This window comes from Bos mutus, chromosome 14 (assembly GCF_027580195.1).
Source record: "Bos mutus isolate GX-2022 chromosome 14, NWIPB_WYAK_1.1, whole genome shotgun sequence".
Lineage (NCBI taxonomy): Eukaryota > Metazoa > Chordata > Mammalia > Artiodactyla > Bovidae > Bos > Bos mutus.
Genome location: NC_091630.1, coordinates 18,388,069 through 18,398,450, shown reverse-complemented (window position 1 = coordinate 18,398,450; position 10,382 = coordinate 18,388,069).

Here is a 10,382-nt window from a genome sequence, read left to right as displayed (position 1 = left end):
TACACGCTACTGCCAGAGTTTGCTTTGTGAGTTGCATATCTGATTATCACCACGCTAGAATTACCTCAACTATCTTGCCTTTGGGAGCAAATAAGTCTGTCTAAAGCCTTAGCTATGACAGTGCCAGCTCTCCCTGCATATTGAAGCCTTATGCGTTTCACTGTATTCTGAAACTCAAGATACACAAACCCCACTTCCTGCCGCATGGCTTATTATCATGCACCTAGTAGGCATTATTAACAGTGATGATTTTGTATTTTGCCTGGCTGCAGTCCTACCCTGACTGTTGAGAGGAAAACAACTTTTACGAATCATGAAAGCTTTATCAGGGATATATCAGTTTGAATACAGAATGGTTCAATCTTCACGTTTTAAAGGAGCAGCTTCTAAGACGTCTCAAGCTAAAGTTCTCACAGTTGAAAACCGTCCCAGATCTAGAGTTGCAGATGGTGTTCTCAGACAGTTTCCTTTGTGTGTTGGATAGCTAGAAGTCAGTATTTCTTGTGTGATCCAAAGATAAATCATTTGATTTTGAAATGTCTGTTTTCTTAGAGGAGACAACAAAACAGGTAGATGTCTGTAATCTTGTAGGAATTGGCATAGGAAAAAAAATCTTCATTGTTTGTGTAAGTTCACCTACTCAACCAGAAATTACTTGTCACCCACAAAGTCTTTGTGCAAACAGATTTCAATCATCTGTGGATAGCACAGAAAAATGAGTCACCTGAAATCCACGTGTTCCCAGCAGAACTAAAAAATAATGTCTTGTTTCAGCTCTCAAAAACAAGTGTCCTTTTCAAGGCCTGTTTGTGCCTCACTTTGACATTCTCGTGCTGTGTGTGTCTATGAGTGTGTGTATAATTTTACTGTTTAAATGGCCCCTCTGGAGAAAATGTAAGTTTCATTTGGGCATAAGTTATAGAGAGCTGTCAGCTGTGGGTTCAGTGTTCAGGCAGAAACACAAAACTGTGTGTCAACTGATGAAAATGTGATAGGCTCACAGGTACCTAACTTATTTCCCCTAGGAGCAATGACTGTTACTTACCAGTTTCAATGTTAGCAAGACTTCACAAAACAATCTTCATAGATGATAACTGACTAGTGTCTGATAAATGTATGGCTGGGCTTTCCTGGTGGCTCAAACAGTAAAGAATTTGCCTGTAATGTGGGAAACCTGGGTTCAATCCCTGGGTTGGGACGATCCCCTGGGGAGGGAGGGCATGGCAACCCACTCCAGTATTGCCTGGAGAGCCTCTAGGCTACAGTCCACGGGGTTGCAAAGAGTTGGACATGACTGAGCACACCCAACTTCATGTAGGAATTGAAGCACCGTGAAGGACACTACTATATCTTACAAGGCTTACTTAACGGCTGACTTGGCAGGTAGGAGATGATAATGGCTACTTGGAAACTGCTTGTTCAGCCTAGAATCTCCTTTTCTGTAGCATGCACACTAAGTTGCATGGCTAAAACAAGCTAATGTATCTTGTTTACAGGATGCTACCTTTGATTATACCTCTACCAAACTAATGGATCACAAATGAGTGAAATTTTAGAGAGTACTTTGAAATTTTCTTACTCTTGATGTAAAATCATGGTCCCTGTTCATTTGCAGTGAGTAAATGAGGACCTGGATAGCTGTGCTTAATAAATGCATTCTCCGTGTAAGACCAGTTCTCATGGAAATGATCAGGTTCGGTTTTCTGTCTACAATTTTAAGTTTGGGGGCAGGGTTGGGGGAGAATTTGTCTTTTCAACAAAGATAGTGGTGGTGATGGTAGTTTAGTTGCTAAGACTTGTGACTCCATGATCTGTAGTCCATTAAGACCTGTACATGATCTGTAGTCCATGGAATTTTCCAGGCAAGAATACTGAAGTGGGTTGCCATGCCCTCCTCCAGTTATCTTGCTGGCCCAGGGATTGAATCCAGGTCTCCTGCATTGCAGGTAGATTTCTTTACTGACTGAGCCACCAGGAAAGCCCTAACAAAGTTAGAAAAGCATGCAATTTACTTTGTTACTGAAAACATCCCCAGAAAGTCTGAAACAGTTGATTTATTTATTAGCCTAACCTAACATACTCCCTTTAGAGAAGAAGCTCTTGATGTTGGAAGGCAAGAATATTTTTTTAGATCCCACAAAATAGGTAGCAACAATTGATAAGGTATATATGAGCAGGTGGATATGTGACTGGTGATGATAAGGTTTTGTTTCTATGTAGTCCCAACCTGAAGTAAGAAAAATATGTTGTACTTGGAATATTTTATTCTGATATTCAAATCTCTTAAGTAAACATGCCAGACTGACATCCAAAAAGTCTTTCATCATCCCCCAAATGTTAATATTTCCCAAACCATTGAAATCAATCTAAGATATTTTGACCATTTTTTTTTAAGTAACAGCATAAAAAGTTCTAAAAAATGTAAAAAAATGAATCAGATGCTTAATTGTATGCTAGACACAGTTTTTAAATGTTATAGACCTCATTTTTTGTAAGTAATCACTTAACAAATGTTGGTGATTATTTACAATACCGATTATGAATCAGTGATAATTTGGTGGAATAGTAATTATGGGCAACAACAAAAATTGTGAAATGAGTGAGGAATGGAGATCGTGTGCACTAAGCAGTTATGGGCACCTGTGTAGAGCAGGGACTCTTAAGATGGGTGGAGCATTTGAAAAATCAGAATTTTTTTAAACACTGAAAAGCTTGCTTTTGAATATTGAGCAAGTGCTACCTGTTGACTTATCAAATGAACTCTACATGTACTGTCTCATTCAGTTCTTAAAACTATCCCTAAGTTAGATTCAGTCATATATTCTCATTCTACAGGTGAAGAAACTAAAGCTTAAAGAAGTTTCATGATTTTCCCAAAGCACATAGTAAGTGGTAGTGAAGCTTGGATTTGAATCCAGATCTACAGGCTCTGCAGTGCTGTTAGGGTGTGCTCTTAGGGTCTGTGTAAACTGCCTATGAACTATGAAAAAGTGAAGGTCCATAAAATCTCAGATGCTTAGGCTACCTTCAGCCTGGGAGACAGGAGGTGAGGAGGTGATGGGAGATATCAATGCTTGAGAGTAAGGCGAAACAAAGATGCTTTTCTGTTGTCACATATTAGGGCAGTCAAAAAAGAGAAAGTCATTATTTAGTATAATGAAAAAGGACATCTTTGACCAAGCTGAGCATAATTCCAAATCAGTCCTTTAGAGCATCTTGGACTGCCTGGGAACATCAGACATTTCTTTTAGCAACCCTGTGATCATTTTTCTGAGTTTGTTCGTATTCTCATTCTAGGTTCCCTTGGAATTCTAAATGGACTTAACCAAAACCTTTTAATTACCCTAAGAGTTCATAAAACTTGTGGAACTAACCTTCTGACCCTGTATTTTATTTCTGTCCCGTGCACGCATGCCAAATCACTTCAGTCATGTCCAGCTCTTTGTGATCCTATGGCCTATATCCTGCCAGACTGTCCATGGGATTCTCCAGGCAAGACTGCTGGAGTGGGTTGCCATTTACTCCCCCAGGGGATCTTCCTGGCCCAACAATCGAACTCCTATACATCTGCATTGGCAGGCAGGTTCTTTTTTATTTTTTTTTAATATTTATTTTTATTTATTTGGCTGTGTGGAGTCTTAGTTGTGGCACGTGGGAACTAGTTCCCTGACCAGGGATCGAACCCACCCCCCCTGTTTTGGGAGCACGGAGTCTTAGCCCCTGGACCACCAGGGAATTCCCTGGCAGGCAGATTCTTCACCACTGAGCCACCTGGGAACATACCAATCTTTTCTCAACAGTTATTAGCAAATAGATAAAACGCTGCTGCTAAAGAAGTTTCCAACAAAATGGGTATGTTTTATTTAAGTAACCTTCTGTTAGTAAGTAGCAAAACCAAATCTAGAACTCCAGGATCTCTGACTCGAGTCTGTGCTATTAACTTTCATTTTAGTTTAGCGTTTATTTCTCTTGCTATTCCTTTATGCTGAAAAAAATTCAACAGACAAGAATTCTTTGTACTTCCTTTCCCAATTACTTTAATGGATAACAACTTTTAAAAACAGAGTCAGAGATCACTGAAGTGATGTCAGAATCATGATCAGAGTCCTTCTTTTCTCTGTCCTTTTGAACAACTAAGCAGACCACAAGAGAACAGAAGTGCCTCCGCACATTACACCAAAGGACACACCAGCCCGCCTGTGCAGAGATGACAGGTTTTTAGTAGGTTGTGCCTCCAAGGGGTATGGTGAACCTACCCTGCCCACCACCACTTGCCATGGATTGGGGGTAAAAGAGCCTGGAGAGTGAAAAACCAGGTGGATGGTGGGTATCCACCGGCAAGAGAGAGCTTGTGGAAGTCTAGCCTGCCTCGGGAGATTTCCAGCCTGCCATCAAAGCAGCATAGACACAGAGATAAGTTTGGAAGAGGGAAGAACTCACACGGGCGGCCCCTTTCCCAAGGAGGGCACAGCAAGGGGCTGGGCTTTTTTTGTGACAGCAGTGGTCACCTCTAATGCAGAGGAGGTGGAAAGTCATGACCTCACTCATGGAGGAGGTAGGTGGAGAGCAAAAGTGATGAATGAATGCCCGGCTACCACAGTTGTGCAGGGTTTAGCTGGAGAAACCCATGTCTCCAGCAGCACCAGATTGCTGAAGACGGACCTCCATGACTGGAGAGGGAAGAGAAAGGTAAGGATATGAAAGAGTTAAAGAAATGCACTTCCTGTCTGTTTAAGGACTTCAGCAGGTCTACCCGCAAACCTCTGAGAGTATTCCACTCAAGGCTCCCTCCACCAGGCTATGGGTACACTCATTGCTCCAAGTGCCAAACCCGCCTACACCCCAGTCTACTGCCAACTCCTTGTCCACATTCCTGAATCCATCCCAAGACCCAGCTCCAGTACACACACAGGTGCCCAGATACAGGTCAAGTTCAGTGAGCAAGAAAGAAAGTCACAAACTTGAGCTTTAGAGCCACAGTCTGAAATACAAAAGAAAGGACTAATAGCAGGCTGTTGAACTCCAAAAACCAAAGAGAACATAAAAGCTTGGTTAAGAATGTAGGTGGTGCTCCATCACTCTGTCATGTCTCTTTGCAACTCTATGGAGTGTAGACCACCAGGCTCTTCTGTCCCTGGAATTTTCCAGGCAAGAATGCTGGAGTGGGTTGCCATTTCCTCCTCCAGGAGATCTTCCCAACCCAGGGATCAAACTTGTTTCTCTTATGTCTCCTGCATTGGCAGGCAGATTCTTTAACCATTGTGGACCTGGAAAGCTAAGAAGGTAGCTGCTGCTTCAATTGCAAAAGCAAGAGCACATACCTACAAACGTGAATACTTAAGTCTGGTATCACACAAAAAAATAATTCTCCACCAACTGAACACAAGACACACAAGATTGCAATCTAACTGATAATTTAAAATCGCTTTAATGAAGAAATTCAATGAGCTACAAGAAAACTCAAGGGGCTTGCATGGTGGTTCAGTGGTTAAAAGTCTGCCTTGCCGTGCAGGGGACGCCGGTTGGATCCCTAGTCTGGAAAGATCCCACATGCTGCTGAGCACCTAAGCCCAAACACCACGACTACCGAGCCTGGACTCTAAAGCCTGCAAACTGCAACTACTGAGCCCAGGTGCTGGAGCTCCTGGAGGCTGTGTGCCCTGGAGCCCATGTTCCTCCTCAGGAGAAGCCACTGCGATGAGAAGTTTGCGCACTGCAACTAGAGAGGAGCCCTTGCTCACTGCAACAAGAGAAAACCTGTGTGCAGCTACAAAGACCCAACACAGCCAAAAATAACTAAAATTATATATATACACATATGGAAACTCAGATAATTCAATGAAATCAGGAATAAAATTAATGAACAGCAGTTTTTAAATTTTTATATTGTTATATTTTTTATATTTTAAATTTATTTTTTATTTTAAAATATAATTTTATTTTTATTTTATATTTTTATTTTTATTTTGTAATTGTATGGTTGATTTACAATGTTGTATTAGTTTCATGTATACAGCAAAGTGGTTCAATTACAGAAGGAATTCTTTAACAAAGGTTTAAATTATAAGAACCAAACGAATTCTGGAGCTGAAGAATTAAATAGGTGAAGAATGCAATAGAGAGTATCAGTAATAGGACAGACCAGACGGAAGAGAGAATAAGTGACTTGGAGAATAAAAATATAAAAATAATTCAGTTAAAAGAGGAGAGAATTTAGATCTAAAAAGAGTAAAAAAAAAAAAAAAAAGACCCTGTGAGAGCTATTGAATTCAATATGAAAGGCAAGATTTACTGGTGTACCAGAAAGAGGAGAGAGAGAGAAGACATTATTTAAAGAAAAGGTGAGAACTTCCCAGAATTTGGACAAACATACCACAAAGCTAATAGGACAGCCTATTACTTCAATGCAAAAAGACCTTCTCCAACACACATTACACTGAAACTTAAAAATCAACTATAAAGAATCTTAAAGGCAGACTGAGAGGAGAAAAAGGTAACCAACAAAGGAACCCCCATTAGACTAGCCGTGGATTTCTCAGCAAAACTCTACAGGCCAAGAGTGAGTGAAATGACATATTCAACATGAAAGATAAAAAATGCCAGCCAAGAATACTTCATCAAGCAAAGTTATCCTTCAGATATGAAGAGAAATACTGTCCTACACAAAAGCTGAGGGAGTTTACCACCACCAGACCCACCTTGCAAGAAATGCTGAAAGGACTTAAGTTGAAATTAATATGCTAATTAGAAACATCAAAACATACAAAAGTATACAATATTCTGGTAAAGGTGAAAAAGAATTAGAAAACTCAGAATGGTGTGTTAGCCATTTAGCTATAGTATAAACATTAAAGGAAGAGAATATTTTCAAATAGCTACTATAATTAATTAATGAATATATAGCATAAAAAAGCCAAATTATAACATCAAAAATATAAGAGGAGAGGAGCATATAGACATACAAAGGTAATTGCTATCAGCATAAAATGGCCTATTTTATCTATGCAGTGTTTTAAGTGAGCCTTATGGTCAAGGCTATGGTTTTTCCAGTGGTCATGTATGGATGTGAGAGTTGGACTGAAGAAAGCCAAGCGCTGAAGAATTGATGCTTTTGAACTGTGGTGTTGGAGAAGACTCTTGAGAGTCCCTTGGACTGCAAGGAGATCCAACCAGTCCATTCTAAAGGAGACCAGCCCTGGGTGTTCTTTGGAAGAAATGATGCTAAAGCTGAAACTCCAGTACTTTGGCCACCTCATTCGAAAAATTGACTCATTGGAAAAGACCCTGATGCTGGGAGAGATCGGGGGCAAGAGGAGAAGGGGATGACAGAGGATGAGATGGCTGGATGGCATCACCGACTCGATGGCATCACCAAGTTGATGGATGTGAGTTTGAGTGAACTCCGGGAGATGGTGATAGACAGGGAGGCCTGGCATGCTGCGATTCATGGGGTTGCAAAGAGTCGGACATGACTGAGCTACCGAAAAAAAAAAAAAAATGGTAAACACAAAGCAAAAAATCTGGTGTAGATTCAGGAAACAAAAGGAGAGAGGACACCACCATGGAAAATCACCAGTTGACAAATGCAGGCAGAAAGGGAGGGGAAAAGAAACAATGGAGATACAAAATAGCCAGAAGTCTAATAATAAGATGGCAGTAGTAGGTCTTTATATATCAATAATTCCTCTAAATATAAGTGTGCTGAATTCACTAATTAAAAGGCCAAATGGCTGGATAAATTAAAAAAAAAAAAAACAAGACCCAAATATGTTTACTGCCTGAAGAAGATTCATCTTCAGCTGTAAAGACACGGGCTCAAAGTGAAGGGATGGAGAAACAGATTTCGTGTAAGTGGAGACCAAAAGAAAACAAGGGTAATCACATTTATATCAGACAAAACAGACATTAAATCAAAGCCAGTAATGAGCAGACTCAAATAAAATTATAAATAAAAAAGATGTTATAACTGATTGCTATAGAAATACACAGGATCATGAGAGACTACTATGAAAAGTGATGTGTCAACCAATTAGACAACCTAGAAGAACTGGATAAACTTCTTTAAATACACAGCCTATTGAGACTGAATCAGAAGTAGAAAATCTGAACAAATAATAATAAGTAAAGAGATTGAATTGATAATCAAAACCTCCCAACACAGAAAACCCCAGAACCAGAGAGCTTCACTGCCAAATTCTACCAAACATTTAAAGAAGAATTTATGTCAATCATTTTCAAACTCTTTCAAAACATGAAGAGGAGGAAATGCTTCCAAACTCATCCTCCAAGGCCAGCTTTACGCTGACACCAAAGCCAGATAAGAACACTATAAGAAAACTCTTGGGTCAATATTCTTGATAAACATAGATGCAAAAATTCTCAACAAAATAATTAGCAAACTGATTTCACGAACATATTAAAAGGATTAACATGAGCAAGTAGGATTTATCACTGAGATGCAAGAATGTTTCAACATATGTAAAACAATAAGTAACATCATATTAAAAGAATGAATGATAAAAATCACTTGTTCATCCCCCTAAAGAAAAAAACACTTGACAAAATACACATCCTTTCAAGACAAAAATCCCATGACGCAGCAATTCCACTTCTGAGTATATACCAGCTGAGAGGCACTGAGACGTCCTGTGATAAAGCTTTATTTGCCTACCTTGAAGCACTGACCTGAGGGGCAGGCACCTGTTGGGGTTCTCTCTGGGAATGGACATGGGTGGGTGTCATCTTTGCTCTCTTCTGCCTCACGTCAGCTTGCTGGAATCTCTGGGAAAGGAGCTTGTCCCCTCCTTGAATGTTGCTTTTTATGGCTGCCACCAGGGACACATTTGAGGTTGGCTGGCTTTGGTGACCCGTCAGGCTTACACTGGCAGGTCCCATTGGCATGTAACCCATGGAGAAAGTGTTCTTAATTGGCTGCCACTCCCTGGGCACAAGAAGCAACAGACCGAGGCATCGAGTCCTACTATGAAAGCAGCCTACTAGCTTATCTTGATAGCGGTGTCCTAAAGGGCAGGCTTCTAATGAAACACACACATGTGAGGGTCCACTGTAATCCTCTGCAGAGACCCCAAGTGTGGGCACTGTCTTCATGCTGTCCCTCTGCCATGCTCCAGAGTGCCAGTATCTCCTGGAGAGTAATGTGCACACGTATCTGGTGCCCTGGCTTTTTGTGGCTGCTGCCCAGAGGCTGCCATTGATCACCGAGCTCTGATGGCCAGTGGGGCTTGTGTTCCTTGTTCCCTGCTAATGCTAAGTCGCTTCAGTCGTGTCCGACTCTGTGCGACCCCATAGACGGCAGCCCACCAGGCTCCGCCATCCCTGGGATTCTCCAGGCAAGAATACTGGAGTGGGTTGCCATTTCCTTCTCCAATGCATGAAAGAGAAAAGTGAAAGTGAAGTCGCTCAGTCGTGTCCGACTCTTAGCGACCACATGGACTGCAGCCCACCAGGCTCCTCCGTCCATGGGATTTTCCAGGCAAGAGTACTGGAGTGGGGTGCCATTGCCTTCTCTGTCCTCCTCCCCTGGGACTGTAACAAATGGCGAGACAGTTCTGGGCTGGCTACCATGCCCAGGGCACTAAGCAGACAAGCAGTCTGAAACACACTCCCACACTTTCTGTGAAAGAGACCTATTTGCTTATCCTGGAGCTTCAACCTTACAGGCAGGCTTCGAGTTTGACACACATTTAGGAGCCTGCTCGGGCTCTAGGGATGAGGTCAGTGGATAGTATTTTTCATGCTCTTTACCCTGCTCCAGGCTACCAGTATCTCCTGAAAGGAACTAGCATACTCCTCTGTTGCCTTGGTTTTTGTGACTACCACCAGAGAACATCTCCAGATCACCTGGATCTGGTGGCCAGTGGGACTTATGTGTACAGTTCCACAGGTCTGTATATGTCTGCATACTTTAGAAGCTGCTACTTGGGGGTCTAGCTTTCAATCATCCTGAATCTAGGTACCAAATAAGGCCTGTCCCTTTGGAGTACTGACAGGTCTTGACATACGCTCAACTACTGGGAGCTACAAAAAATAAAATAGGCTGCTTGGACAATCACAAAGTTTTGAGAGACAACTAAAAGAGGGCAAAGTCAAATGATAAGGCTCATCCACTACACAAGATTATTCCAAGACAAAGAGAGGTGGGGTCTTTTATCTAATACATAGAAACTAACACAGAAGGTCAAGGAAAATGAAAAACCAGGAAAAAAGTTCCAAAAGAAAGAACCAGATAAAACCTCAGAAAAAGCCATTAATGAAATAAGAAAAGTGATTTATCTTATAAAGAGTTCAAAATAATGATCATAAAGGTGCTTACCAAATTCTTGAGAAGAATGGATGAATACAGTGAGAATGTCAACAAAGAG